The 15,286-nt window shown below is 42.4% G+C and overlaps 1 long non-coding RNA gene across 1 annotated transcript in view; it reads right to left on the bottom strand.

The window, feature by feature from the left end:
• LOC116699178 (uncharacterized) overlaps positions 1-15,286 on the bottom strand; it is a 19,277-nt gene that overhangs the window by 1,322 nt on the left and 2,669 nt on the right. The window contains exon 2 of the long non-coding RNA XR_004334387.1: positions 6,659-6,661. This is a non-coding gene — a long non-coding RNA (uncharacterized LOC116699178). The remainder of the gene's footprint in view (positions 1-6,658; positions 6,662-15,286) is intronic.

Below are 15,286 nucleotides of genomic sequence, written 5' to 3'. Positions count from 1 at the left end.
GCCATTGCCCTCTGTGTGGCTCAGACCTCATGCCCAGACCTAATGCTGTTGAGTCAGTCTGTTCTTGTGGGTTACACTCAAATTGCCAAACCAGCAGATCATGGCGAAGCTTAAGATTGACTCAACAAGGGATGAATAAAAAGCTGTCAGAAGTGATCTGTTAACATTGAACCCCTTTCTTCATAATATAAGAATATTTTCTTGCACCTCCGACCCCTTCCATCCAGTTTACACCCACGCTAAGTTGTTGCAGTCCTTGAGCTCCTGCAGTGCAGGCCACAGCTTGTAGAGCCTCTGTTTTTGTTTGCTCCATGGAGTGCCTCTCGATGTAGTGCCATTAATCACAAAAGTGCAGCTCAGCCTGATGCCCAAGTCTCCCTATGTACTGTTTGGCAAAAACTTTTGCTGAAAAATATTCATCTGGTGCAATCATCCCACTCCTCAGCTTGGAAATGGGTGAGTGTGAGCTTGGTGTAGGGATTGTGGATAGATCAACACATTCTCACTCTCCCATTGTGTAAAACTCAAACGCTTGGTAACGCTAAAATTCTTCTTTACTATCAGGACTCTTGGCGTCCTTTGCCGCTTTGGGCCGGGACGTACTGACTGACATGCGGCACAAGAACGGGACAGTTCGGTTCAGGAAAAGATCCTGGGTAGAGTCATCAAATGTACGTTTCAGTGACATGTGGGACAAGAACCCCGGTCTCCTGGGGGGTCTCCTGTATTGTTTCAACCGTCCACCCCACCATCCAACCTCCTTACGTGGCATTTGGTCCTTTCACATTACTCTCTACTGTTGATGCTTTAACACTATGTTCCATAAGGACCCTAAAGGGCGGATTTTTGTTTGTCTGATACTCTGAACCACTGCCCAAGCATCTTTATTTTACGTGTTGGTAGTGAGAACGAGTTGGATACATAAGCTGACAGAAGCAGAAATAGAAAGTGTGTAAGAAAAGACAGCAACTGTACTGTGCAGTCTAAACAGTATGACAGTGCACCAAATGTCAACTTTTAGCTTTTAAAATCATAAAAAAGTAAGTGTTTGCAAGCTTTGGCTCTTTAAATACATAACTGAATATAATACTATATATTTTTGAAATTAAGAATTAAATAAAACATGTAGTCATTCTGCTACAGCCCAACACTACACCCCTGGGCTTATACTGCAGTTGTTGACCAATGACAGCGCCTCTTCCTTTGAATCTGACACTAAACAAACCCATGGCAAGAAATTGTCAGATTGTTCGCACCGTGTCAAGTCAGAAACTTTCTAGAACTTTCAAAGACTATGTTCTCAGCCAGGCTTATACTGCAGCAATCTGCACTTTTTGCTTGTTTCAGGGTTGTTTGACCATCAGTAAGTGAAACTGTTACAAGTTGTCTAGAACTGGAACCCAGAAGCAGACCAGGACATGATAAGTTGGAATAATAAGGTGAGTATTTGTAGTATGACCATGGAAGCGGGTAAGTCCAGATGGTTGGCAATAGGTGAAATAAGGAGGCTGGAGGGTTTGTGCAGATCCAAGAATGCAACTAAGAAGTTGTCGGCCAGGCCGGGGTGAGTTTTGATCCAGGTGATTAATGGTTACGCTAACGATGCGGCAGGGAATGGATGTCTGGTCACACCTTATATGGTGCAGAGGTGTCAATCAGGACCAGGTGTGCAGATTGCAGATAACAGCAGGTGTGTGTGGTAGGAGAATCAGCAGGGATGTGTTCAGGAAACTCAGGACAAACAGACTTCAGGTTAGAGCAAAAGCAAAACACAGGCTCAAGATGCTGGAGTCATGACAGAAACATATGTTAAGTTTATGTCAAGTGACTAAAATGACCAAAAAGAAGTAGAAAAAACTCATTATCTTAATAAGACTGAGGGTCTGTGTACAACAATAACTACAAGTCCTACACACACACACACACACACACACACACACACACACACACACACACACACACACACACACACACACACAGAGACAGAGATACTTGATACTTGGACATCAGAGCTTGCTTAACATGGTCTCCTCTCATGCTGTGTTCCAAGCAACTCGTAACTTGTGTTTTCACAACCTTCTACTCGTGAAAGTGCCCAGGAACGGCAGTCAAACCCGTAACTAATTACCCGTGAACTCGTACCAGATCGTTGTACTCCCAGTTACAGACGCCGGTGATTAACGGAGAGAAATGGAAATAAATAGACATAAATAAGCAACGTAAAGTAATTCCTCACATTGTAATCAAAACAATACACACACATTGTGTACTACTACAGGTTATGTTTATTAAATGAAGCCCCAAATATGTTGCCAACTAGAAATCCCTATTATCAGCTAGTGCTAGTTAGCGTCAGCAGTAGGTAGCCGATAGCTAGCTAATGCTAGCTAGAAGGGTTTGTGGTGACTTTGCCTGGAATGCTACCAAGTCCCAAATTGGGAATTGAAGTCATAACTTAAAAACTGTGTCTGGAGCACATTGTAAACATTCAAATTTCATGTCAATGGATGAACCTTGGCATGCTATGGCCCAAAGTCCAACCGGGCTATAGTATCTGTACACCCTCGTGTTCTGGAGTCAACTATGTTTGCCAGGACTGACCCTGAATCCCAGAGCAAAGGGATCACAAAGGGGCCGACAGCCTAAAACCATCACAGCACCAAGTAAGTCAAGTGATGCAAAATTACTTGTGAGCAGAGGGCATTCAACCTCTCCCCCGAGTTGCTCTTTTTTTGTTTTGAAGACGGAGAAGTATGATTACATCCTTGGGGGAATATAAATAAAGTGGGTTTTTATTGCTAAAGACATGGAGCATGTATAATGTAAACAACCCCATCTCAAACTGCCATATTAATGTAATTTCATGAAGAAGGCTGGGCGCTAAAACACATTTAGAATGTGCCAGATGAATTAAAGTGTGGCTTCGTCCTTGATGTCTATTGGATTTGTTCTTGCTCCCAACAAAGAGCGCTGCCATCATGGGCTTGTTTTCAATTTTGTCTCACCTGCACTTATGTCTGTGCTTTCCATGCTCTATCACTTTATTATTACAAAACGAGTTGTGATGAGCATCCTATTATAAGGTGGTACTTTGTCACTTTATTATTTTACCATTGAGGTGAAAACAAAGCCCAAACAATACAAGTTCCTTATAGACTGACAGTAAATGAGTTCAGCCCCCCCTTCTGCAGGGGTGATATCCATTCTCGCTAACGTGCTCATTTTTCTCAAAGCTCTTTCCTTCAAGCTGAAGAATGGCTGCCAATGAAGAAGGCAATTAATGGCGTCTAAAAGAAGCTGTAAGCAAAGATGCAGTGACTTAATCTGCTTTCTATTGCGGGGGCTATATTGAATCTGTCAGCATGCCAGTGTGCCACAATAGGCTATTGTTCAGGACGGGGACATGAGAGATGACTTCTGCTGGGGCATCTGTCTCCTATGTTCACATACACCTGAATACACACACACAGACACACAAGTAAACATCTTGAATGGGTAGACGCAGACACGGTTATGTTATACACATGCAACATGAAGCCATAGCTTCATAATGAAATACACACGCAGCGATGTTCAGACCGACAAACGGTGTCGGCAATCTGCAGTAATGCAAACAGAAAGATTGGTGTAGGATTTATGGGAGGGATTTAGATGATTAGCTGCACATTAACACTTATGTTATTTTAAATCTATGTGTCTTTTTAAACTAGACTGGCCCTTTAAAATGCAACATGCCCAGAAACGTCCGATAAGCAGGTAAAGCACCCAATATGTACACTGTATATGCAAACACAGCATGAATTCAGACTCACACACAGGCACAAATACTCTAAAATAAAATACTGAAAATTGGGTAAGCACATGGAGACAGCCAGTGCAAGCGCACGTGCAAGCGCATGCAGAACCCATACACATTACTTCCAATGGTTTCACTCTATTCTGCTCAACAACAGGTGGCGCCACGCCAAGATATGCCGCAACACACCAGCAAAGCCTGGGAAGAAGAAGCTGCTAGCAAGTAAACAAAGCTGGATTAGAAATACAAATGCAAATGTTTTATGAGAAAGGTAAAGCATTCAACACATTTGTCGGCCCTCAAGGATACACTGACTGTCACCAGAACTTTTGTTAGTTTACAAGAAAACTCCACAAGGCGCTTCAAAACTCTCAACAGGATGTAAACACCAGTCTTTGGCATCAACTTGAATGGAATTTAGTTTGCATTTATATTCCATAAAAACAAGAACAACATACCGCAATTTGCAAGAGAGACATGGTTATAGATGCACAGCTTGTTCTTTTAAATTCCAGACAAAGCACAAATAGCCTCTCTCTCTCTCTCTCTCTCTATCTCTCTCGCTCTCATTGGTCAGTGGTGTTCAGGAACCCAAAGGGCCTGCAGGGTTAATGACTTCCCTGGCCGCTGCTGGACAGACAGACAGATAGATGGATGTGTGGACGGAGCAGCGTTGTGGCTGATAAAGGCGAGGGGGAGTTGCCATGTGTCCTGGTCACCACAGAGCCCTCTGCTCTCCATTCATCAGCCGCTGTAGGAAAAAAACTAGAGCACACCAGATGGATCACACTCTCTCTCTCTCATGCACAAACACACACACGCAGAGGGAAGTATGTGTTTTGTGTGTGTGTAAATGATTGTACACACAGTCAAGACACATGGAGGATGCAGAACACTTGATCTTTGTCTCGCAAAGGTTTGTATATACAGTACACAGTGCATTTGCAAGAATTCTAGTTTCACACACAAAGAGACACACACACACACACACACACACAGACACGGACATAAATGTGTGTGTGTTTGTGTGTGTGTGTGTGTGTGTGTGTGCAGAGGCGATATACTGTATACACGCACACCGACCGACACACACATACATTTTCTGCCTTCAATCAGTCAAATAAACACAGGCACACACCACCATTCAACGACCATTTATTTAAATCAGCCACATTTCACAACCGTGTACTGAGTGGGACAACAAACTCAATAAGATGATCCATAACTCTCCCCGTCTAACGTAAACACATCGTCTCACATACAGGAAGTGTGTACACCGAGTGTCAAGATTGCAGCTGTTACACAAAAGATGGCCATACTGTCCTTCAGTAAACAGAGGGTTATTATTACCCAACAACACACACACACACACACACACACACACACACACACACACACACACACACACACACACACACATACACACACACACACAAATAAAGGCTGGAGCAGTATTCATTACCGTGCCACATTAAGAGACAGCACAAAGGAACATAAATGACTCTGCGCTCCAATAGCTTAATTGCTAATCTCTTCTTTTAGGATAGTGTTTATTTCATTAGCCTCGTTCTGCGCCAATGCCATCTCCCCGCTAATTAACTTGTTTGGATTAAATGTCTGCTCCTTCCTGCCAGAAAACAAGAAGCAAACAATGTATGGGCCGTCATGAATACTTCTGATGAAAAGATTTTAACTGAGATAATGAAAAATCAAACACAGAGTCAAATTCTGTAGCAAGTTTGGCCATACTGGAGAGTTGATTCAAAAATGTATGTGGTTATTTTGGACTGGGCAAGATACATGAGCCAAGCTACCGTTAAGTACCAGATTCATGCCAGTACAGGGGACATCAATGTGACAGAAACTAATACCAGCAAGAATGACACTGGCCTTGAAAAATGTGCAGTGGAATTGTGGATTGGTCCTTCCTTAGCACATTTTAATTCTCAGCATCTGGTTCCCTGGGTGGCCTGTTGCATCAAATCAGAGATCTGAGATGTCTGGAAGCCTTCACTGGTCCACACAGGTCTAAATCTGGTATTTTTGGTGCATTCCCTCATTTTATCAGACTTTGTTAGGTGTAAATGTGAGAGTCTGGACTGGTTTATCTCCAAAGTTTGAGTTTGTGCCACAATGAGAAGCAAAGAAAATAATTATTTGAGGTATGCAGGCTTGTGTGTGTGCTTGAGACAGAAGAAGAAACCGAAGGCTGAGGGTGACAGGCAGGGAAAACGGTGGATAGAGGTAGAGATTGAGGTGTGTGCATGCTGCTTTGTGCCATTGCACCTTCCCTGAATAGTGATTTCTTTATCTCGTCTTTCAGAGTGTGGAAACTTAGAAAAGGAGGACAGGAAGAAAAAAGTGGGCATGTTAGAGAGACACAAAGAGAGAGGGCATGTTAGAGAGACACAAAAAAAGAGAAGCGTGTTTGTGTAATTGTGCTGACCTGATTGGCGGTGAAAGAAAAACGATTTCTTTATCTCGTTCCTCGGTGCTGGGAAATAGGAAGGGGGAGAGCAAAAAGGGGGGATGTTAGACGGTGGAAGAGAAAACAACGCTGGGTGAGGGTGAAAGAGACCGCGAAAGAAGGAAATTAGAGGAAAAAAAACAGTGTGTGCTTCTAGATGTGTGTTTAAGAGGTGCGTAAAGAAGCAGAGTGATAAAGAGGCTGCAAAAGACCACAACGACAAAAAGAGAGGGTGCGATTAGAGACAGCGAAGAACGGGTTCTGAACTATTGAACGCCGTATCTGGCTGTGTGCGCAGCCATCTGCACGCCGGGCCCTGAACCCATTTAAATTCAGGACGATTGCACTTGTTTCTCAAATCCTTCAGAGCTGAATGCTTTTTGCACCCTGCCGACAGGCTCCGAAGCGTATCACCGCGGCTGAAAATACAAACCGCAGCAGACTAAGGGCAGATCTCTTTGTCTGCTTAGAAAGACAAACATCATCCACCTGGCAAGACTCTTTTAAACTGGGCCAGTTTCTTTGTTTCTTCTTATTTTCATGACATATTTCTGTGATAAGCACTTCAGTGTGTGGTGCTTTTGTACCCAATGCCAAACAGGTTACATTTCAGTTTAACAGCGTGGGCGGTACTGTACCATCAGCCCATTAACAGAAATGGATGTGGACAATGCGTCACCACGACCTAGGGCTTCAAAAATGACTTCATAGTTAAATCAGCACCTCTCTGACAAAAACCTTGCAAAAAAAAAACGATATGCTTCACAATGGTTTGCATGGTTTTTGCATTAGATCAGAGGTTTGCTAGGATCGCCCCCAAGCAGTGGTGTAGTTTCATGTATTTTAGCGGGTATACTGTGCTATATAAATATACGGACTAGAATGGACATGTTAAAATGGGGCGTCTGGGTCACCTCCCCCAGGGAAATTTTGAGCGTCAATTTCCTTCATTCTGATACACTTAAATGCACCAATGTAGGGTGGAAATACCTTTATTTAGCCTATGCAAAAGAAAAAAAACAGAAGGCATTTCAAAATATATTACACCTATAATGGAAAGTATGTTGTTGCGTGTCATTGCACATTTTTAAGTGGTTATATGGAAATCCTGGAGCTTTCTTAGTGGGTATATTGCGTATACCTGCGTACCACGTAGACTACACCGCTGGGGTCACAAGACACACAGCTCATATATATACTGTATGTATATATATATATATATATATATATATGCAATCTGTGACAAGTGGTAGACATTGATCTGTTAAAAAGGGTCACAAGCCGTAATTAAAACATGAACCTGAAATAGACACCTGCATCTCATCACCCTAGTAGGCAGACTGTAGCTCCTAACTGGTTGGGTTTTGATGCCTGGCGCCGTTGAGTCATGTGACGGTACAACATCAAATCACAAGAGGGGGGAGCTGCTCCCCTCTCGTGATTTGATGTTGTACCGTTACGGGACTCAGCTGAGCCACGCAAACAAGAAAGCAGCCAGGCCCGGCAGTGGCCAGCAGCGCACACACACACACACACACACACAGAAGCAAGTCCTACGCAGGTCTTTCATTCCACTCTTAATACTACGTCATGTTACAGCGCCGTGGATGAGCTGCTTTCCCCCTAGACGCTGAAGGGAGATTTAAGCGTAGGCATCTGATGCTGAGAGCACCTGACCAAGTAGTTTATTACGAGTTGGGAATGAGTACCGGTTGCATTCTCAGATGTCCAATACATTTCAAAGGACTCCTTTCAGTTAGTGGAAGCCGAGGCTCTACTTAAAGCCCTTGGACATCCAGTTGAGCCCAGCTAGATAGATAGATAGATATTTATTGATCCCAAAAAATGGGAAATTATGGAAGTTCCCTAGTTCCTTTATAGCTACCCTATAAAGGAACATCACTTTGGCAGCTTGAATGTCATCTTCTATTTTTCCCTCATTACTTGGAAACTCCTGACCATACCATAGATGTGTGTAGGAGTGTACATTGATTACTAAATTAAGAGCTTTGCCTTTCAGACTCTGGTACAACCACAGCATCACACTGACGCTGGACCAATCCATCAAACACTCACACATGTTGTTTTCTATGTCACTGGAAACACAGTGCACCACATCAGGATACTCTACTTCTACTGCTGTGACTAGGAGCATCAGGTAAACACCCCCCCAAATCTAGACTGTGTGCATTGGTGCGCCTTCTTAAGATACCGCGCAGCTCTTCAATCAGTGCATCTTATCAGCACCTATTCCATCAACACTTGATCACTGACACTCAAGGGCAGCTTCCAATTTCAGCCAGTGATGGATGGGCTGGTGGGAGAGGGGGAGGGATGATGAACTCCAATCAGGGGGCTCCTCTGGGACTGTTATCAATGGACCACTTCCTGAAACATCTGCCACCCGGTCATCCATCATCTGACGGCCAAGAGAAGCCGCCGGATGAAATGATGGTCTCAGTCATGAGGTCTCTGGCAGAAGGCGGACACGCGACAACACCTTTTTAGGTTTTCATCACTGTATTTTGTCGTTACATGATCAAAGAGATAGCCGGACGAGTTAGTGCGCTCTGACAAGGACAGTATTCTCCGTCTGTAATAAATCAATGATTTCCTCTGAAGATAAGAGAATGGGTTGATAAATTCCTGTGCCTGGGGTTCACTGTACAACCGCAGGTTTATCTGAGACATGTGGAGTATGGAGGAAGCAAACGTATTCAATAAAACTGAAGTGTTTCGTATCGCTCCGGACTCAAATCTTGTTTAGAATGTGAAAAATGAATTCATCTTGCGGGAGGAGAACTTTCAGCAAGGGATGGCCTTCAATAAAGTCAAATCTAGCAAGGAGGATGAAAAATACAGATGTTGAGGGTTGAGGGTTGAGATTGTGATGGGATGAGGGTTGGGATGTGTTTAAACATCAGAAAAGTTGTTGAAATTGAATGTGTCAATCACGTTTCTCTATTTTCAATAACTGCCTCTCAGTTAATGTTTTTCGGATGTGTTTTCTATCCATTTATCCATTTATTAGGCCCTGTTAGCCCGTCACCCTCGCGTGTGGGGTTGAGAGTGATACACCCCATGGTGTTGGGTGTGATTGCTCCAGATGTTGCCTGGCATATAACTAATGAGTCATGCTTCACCTTGGGTCAATCTGAGGCTTCTGCTGGGGCTTTGAAGCTTGTTTACCCTCCTGCCTGATGCCCATGAGGCCTCCCTGCTCCCCCTCCGCTCCTCTCCCTGCATACCTTCCTGACAAATTAAATACCTGCCGGAGAAAAAAAACATTAAGTTGAAAGAGTCGGCTTGCGAAGGCTGAAATGTCACAGATCCATTTTTCATCAATGGCCGTGCGTGTTTTTTTTATGTCTTTCTTTGCGCAAAATTGAGCTCCCTATCTGCCCACTCGCAGCAACTTCCCCTGGATGATTAAAGAATGAAATGGAAATGGCTGGAGGTCTTTTTTGTGTACTAGCAAAGGACTAGCTGCTCCGAGCCCACGCCTATCTGGAATGGATTTTGCGTGCATTTCTCTGGATCTCTTTCAGGTGTCACACCAAAAGATAACAGGTGTTTTGCAGCTACAGGGATGCAACCAGTTGCCATTAGAAACAGTACAACATTGGATTGCTTGCAATGTTTCTAAACTACCTTTGGAACGTGCAGCTGTAAGCCCAGACACTGAAATCAACACTGTACATTAGGAACTAGCTGCGGCTTGGTTTGCCAAAGGTATGATATGATCTATTTGGTTTGATATATAAAGCAAAGCAGATGTTTTGGGGTGATGCAATAGACCCTTTGGTCGTGACGTCACGCTCTGTTCATTCGTGTTCTCACACACACATTCTGCAGAGTAATCCTCACCAACACAATCAAGTGTATGCATTTCTGTTTTAAATGACTGATAAATAATAACAGTAAATTACGTCCCGGGCAAGACCCCCTTTCAAAAAAACAACAACACAAAAACTGCAGTAGGAGAAGCCACAAAGAAAAATGTAGTTTTATTGTTACAGTTTACTTAGTGTTATTTATTTAAAACTGATAGAAACTGATGTCTACTACACTGTTTAGCTTCTGGGGATTCTGCCGTCCATCATGGCGTCACATGGTCGTGGTCACGTGTTTGCAAAGGGTCTATAGAATAGAAAGTTGTTATTTTCATCATCTTCATCCTGTCCTCACCTATTCTCATGAACGGATTCACTTTACTTAGTTCAGGGGTCTATTTAAGCCAAGGGCCCCTTAGCAGGGACCCCCTACTGCTCCATATGAAACTGGGCCTACAATAAGGTGTAGGGCCTTCACACATACCTTTAAATGGTGCGTACAATAATAAGCTTTTCAAATAAAAATGGTTGGCATAATAATGTTTGTACATCATATTTTAACCCTTGTGTTGTCTTCCCGTTAACCATGAACTTGTCCTTCCAGGTCAAAATTGAAAAAAAAATTTGTTACTTTTTCAATGTTTTTGTTGCTTTTTCTGATTTATTTGTCACTTTTCCAGCTTTTGGTGTTTGAAAAAAAAAACCTGAGCTGGTTTAATAACAGGTTTTACACTTATTCTTGGAATTCATGGTCAAGAAACCTCATACACATCAAATTATACATAGATTTTTAGTTAAAAAGGCAGAAACTATGAATTATTTTGACTAAGATCAGAGGACATTGAGTGGATCTCAGAGGCGTAGATGTCAAAGTTAAGTCCGGATATTAAAAAAAGGACTTCAGTTGCCACAAGATTAAATGAAACACCCGAACAATTTAATGAAAGTAATTATAGATTTTACCTGAAGAACGTTGTATGGAATCATCCATGTCATTTCTGGGCAATTCGGTTGAAAGAAATCCATATTTCTGACATAAAACACTTTGAAACGAGTCAGTTTGACCCGAGGACAACACAAGGGTTAACGTTAAAATGTGGCACAGAAAATCCTTATGCTGTAAAATGGCCCACTAAATTTAACAAAACAATATATAATAATACATTTACAATAAGAGTGTACTTTTTTTTACCACAATTAGATTAATGTACAGTATGACTGGCTGATGAGAAGAGCCTGCCCATCTTGTCTACAGTATCTACCTGTACTGGGAAAAAATGAAGTGCATGAGAAAAGCTACAGGATGTCGCTATCTGGAAGAGTTTCATCTTGCAGGGTGTTCATGTTTCGGCCCAACCTGATGTGGAAGAGGAGTTAATGACACTTGAACATCTGCGGCCAATGGTTACTTCTGCACATTTGATATTCAAGCTACAAGACGTATTTCATGTTTACAGTACTGTATGTTGAGCTAAATTTACAAAAATGACAAAATAAGTGAAGTACGAAACCCAAAGTGGGACCAAAAGCAGGCACCAAGAGAATTAATAAAGAATGTAACAATTCACAAGGATGGCACAAAAACTGAACAACGCATACATTGCAGTATCCAAAATGCATTAAAACTAGGGATGTCCCCATCAAGGTTTTTAGTCTTTTAATATTGGGTATCTTCAATGCAGAGACAATGCTATACTTAGATTTATCTAAATCATTATTTAATATGTACTGTATCTGACACAACTGTAGCCCTCTACAATAACACCTCGACCTGTAACACCTTATTTTTCATGAGCTACTGGATCCAAATATGTAAGGCCCAGGTTTAAAACGATTACCATGATTGGATTATAGTTATGTGATATTAAGGACAGTAACTGGGAGACTATGGGCGTTTTCACACCTAAAAGAACTCAAAAGTGCTTAATGACATTGTGTACATTTGATCCCATTCTTTTGGTTTCACAATGGGATTTTGCTAGCGCTCTCCATGACACACTGTACCTACGGCGTGTTGTCGTGGCGTACGTGCTTTGATTGGTGAGTAGACGGCCTTGTGTCTGACGTTGGCGTGTTGGGTAGTCTTTTCCAAAGAAATGAAAATGAATGAGCAAATCCCGATTGCATTATTATTATTATTATTATTGCTCTACCATCTGCTCATACCCTCTCTCTTTCATCCGCTCAGAATTGTTTTTTGTAAATGTCGCCATTTTTGTGAGTGTTAAGTGCTAATTGACTTGTAATGTTGTAGTTTGACCAAATTAAAATTAAATATCTAAACTCCTCTCCCCACCAACTTTCACAACTCATTTTTTCTTCTTCTAGCAGGCGTTTTTTCTTCTTCTTCTATGGTACATAGCTGCTAAACTTCCTGTAATTGGTCCGAAAGTCTGAACCACCCAAAAAGTGTTTTCATACAGCAAACGGACCGAACCATGGTTCAGTGTGGTCCAGACCAAGACCGCCTCTTTTGATTGGACCAAAATTTGGTCTTTGGATCTGGACTGGGGTCCGAGGTACCTTTCTCACCTGCAATAATGGTTCAGACCAATCCGAAAGTCTGGACCAAATGAGGTAGGTGTGAAAACGCCCTATCAGAGAGAGGACGCATCACTCTGCTGGAGTTGAGGACCTACAGAAACACGGGGTTAGGAGATAATAAAAGGATCAGATTATATTTTAACCCTCCTGTTGTCCTTGGGGTCAAGTTGATTTATTATTTTCAAAAAGTTTCTAAATCTGAAATTTGGGTTTCCTTTAACCAAATTGTAAATAAATAAATAACATGAATGGTTCCCATACGGCACTCTTCACAAGTTAAATAACTGATTCATTGAATGAATTTAGGTATTTAAATTTATAGCATTTGAAGAAAAAACATATTTAAGAATACTGAAAAAAATGACAGAAATACAAGGGAAAACAACAAAAACGTCCCAAAAAATGCAGAAAAAATCGAGTGTGTGACAAGAAATGTCGGAGAAAGCTTCAAAAAATTGTCAAAACAACAATAAAACTGTTAAAATTTTGACCCATAAAATCTAAATGTTGCATGGTCAACGGGAAGACAACATGAGGGTTAAAGAGTGCAATCGTGATGCATGTAAAAGATGTTAGCCAATCCCGGTGTACACCCAATGCCTCCCCCCCACAGCGCATTCAAATGACTCTCCAACATCCGCAGGCAATGAAATGTCATAAACACTCGCGGACGCATACCTAACTCCTTCTCAATGACCCCCATGAACTATCTTTGCACCTTGTCTTTTACAAACACCGCTATCAAAGCCCACCTTGTAATTACCAAACGACAGCGTTACTGTCTCTGTGACCCATGTCCGCTCAGGTCAGCCCGGTAATCCTTCCACACCTCCGCAAGGTGAAAGCAGGATGGTCGCATGGCATATTAAGAAGGCTTCCTCCTCGGACTCCCCCCCCCCCAGCTTTATTACTTGTGGCTCGAGACACGGAGTGTCTGAGACGGATTAAGGCAGGGCAAAGACTCGGGATGCTCGGAATCAGATGAAAATAAAAAGTCAAGGAGGATTTGAGGGGATTTTCAGCTAGCTCAAGGTTCGCTGCCAGGGCTGTGTTGAGTGTGTGTGTGTGTGTGTGTGTGTGTGTGTGTGTGTGTGTGTGTGTGTGTGTGCGCGCGAACATAAGAGAAAGAGAGAGATGTGAGGCATTCAGACTTGACCTTGCCATGCCGAGTTCTATTTCCTTTTGGCTGTTGCCCGGCAACATCACCTTGACAGCGAGAAATGGCCGCTGAGAAGTGGAAAGAGAGGGATAAAAACAAGAAACAGGTCTCACACTGACTTGATACTTTCATATCACCCTTTGCTTCAAAGCCATGCGGCTGCTGGCCCCTTCACAACCATGGTTAACAGGGGTTTTATTTTTTTCATTTTCAGCCCTCATGGGACAGGTCAAAGGTCAAAGGGCAGCCAATCGTGAAGGGGGTTTAGCAGCTTTAATCTGTGAGAAGTTATGGCCTTCACTTGGATCTGACCCTGGGGAGGCAGCAGGCCAGTAGGTAGTCAAGATCAAAGTCGTCCTGCAGGACACTGGCACACATGGCCGGGAATGAGTCTGTACCCCCCCCCCTCGATAAACATGATGTAATATCTGTGTGAGCTAGCAGCTTACCCCCGAGGGTCCAGCCTCTTCACCCCAGAGTCCCAGCACAATAAGGGCTCTTCCCCCCCCCCCACCAGCTTCGATCAAAGAGGAAGGAAATGATTGAGGAGCTTGTAACTCCCATCGTAGCATTTAATGGAAATAAGAGCCGGCTGGACACGGGGGCACCTTTATTTAAATAGCACATTTCAGCAGCAGTGCAATTGAACATTGAAACACAGTTAGAAATGAATACAAAATTAAAAACAATGAATGCAAAATTAAAAACAAATTACAGGAATACAAATCACAATGTAGTATTATGAATTAAAAAAGGCAGTGTCAAATAGAAAGGTCTTCAGCCTGGATTTAAAAGAGCTGATAGTTGGTGCCAACCTACAGTTTTCCGGAAGTGTGTTCCAGATATGTATAGGGGTGGGGGAAAAAAATTGATGTGACATCATATCGCAATATTTTCAGTGCCAATACTGTGTTGATACACAGAAGCAGTAGAAGTATGGATTTTTTATTATATATGTGTTGGTCAGTTTCACCCATTTTGCAGCAATAAAATTAAAGTGAGATGAACAAACAGAGAGATGTTTCTTTTTAGATGAAACAAAAGTTTCCTTTTGGGGACATGGTTTGAAATTGGGAATAATTAAATAATAAAATTACAATATACCACAGAGTCTTGCAATATGTTTAAAATTTCAATAATATCGTATCATGACATAAGTATCGTGATTTTATCATTTTGTGAGGCCTCCGGTGATTCCCACCCCTAGATATTTGGAGCATAGAAACTGAACGCTGCTTCCTCCTTTTTGGTTCTGATTCTGGGGACAGAAAGCAGACCTGTCCCAGGTGACCTGAGGGTCTGGGTGGGTCATAGTTCCCACGCATATCCAAAAGGTATTTGGGCCCTAAACCATTTAGTGATTTATAAACCAGCAGAAGTATTTTGAAATGTATTCTTTGAGGCACAGGAAGCCAGTGTAAGGACTTAAGGGAGTGATGTGATCCAGTCTCTTGGTCTTCGTAAGGACTGGAGTGATGTGATCCAGT

The sequence above is a fragment of the Etheostoma spectabile genome, chromosome 12, assembly GCF_008692095.1.
Source record: "Etheostoma spectabile isolate EspeVRDwgs_2016 chromosome 12, UIUC_Espe_1.0, whole genome shotgun sequence".
Lineage (NCBI taxonomy): Eukaryota > Metazoa > Chordata > Actinopteri > Perciformes > Percidae > Etheostoma > Etheostoma spectabile.
Note: the sequence above shows the minus strand (reverse complement) of the source record. Positions and strands in the feature narration are given on the sequence as shown.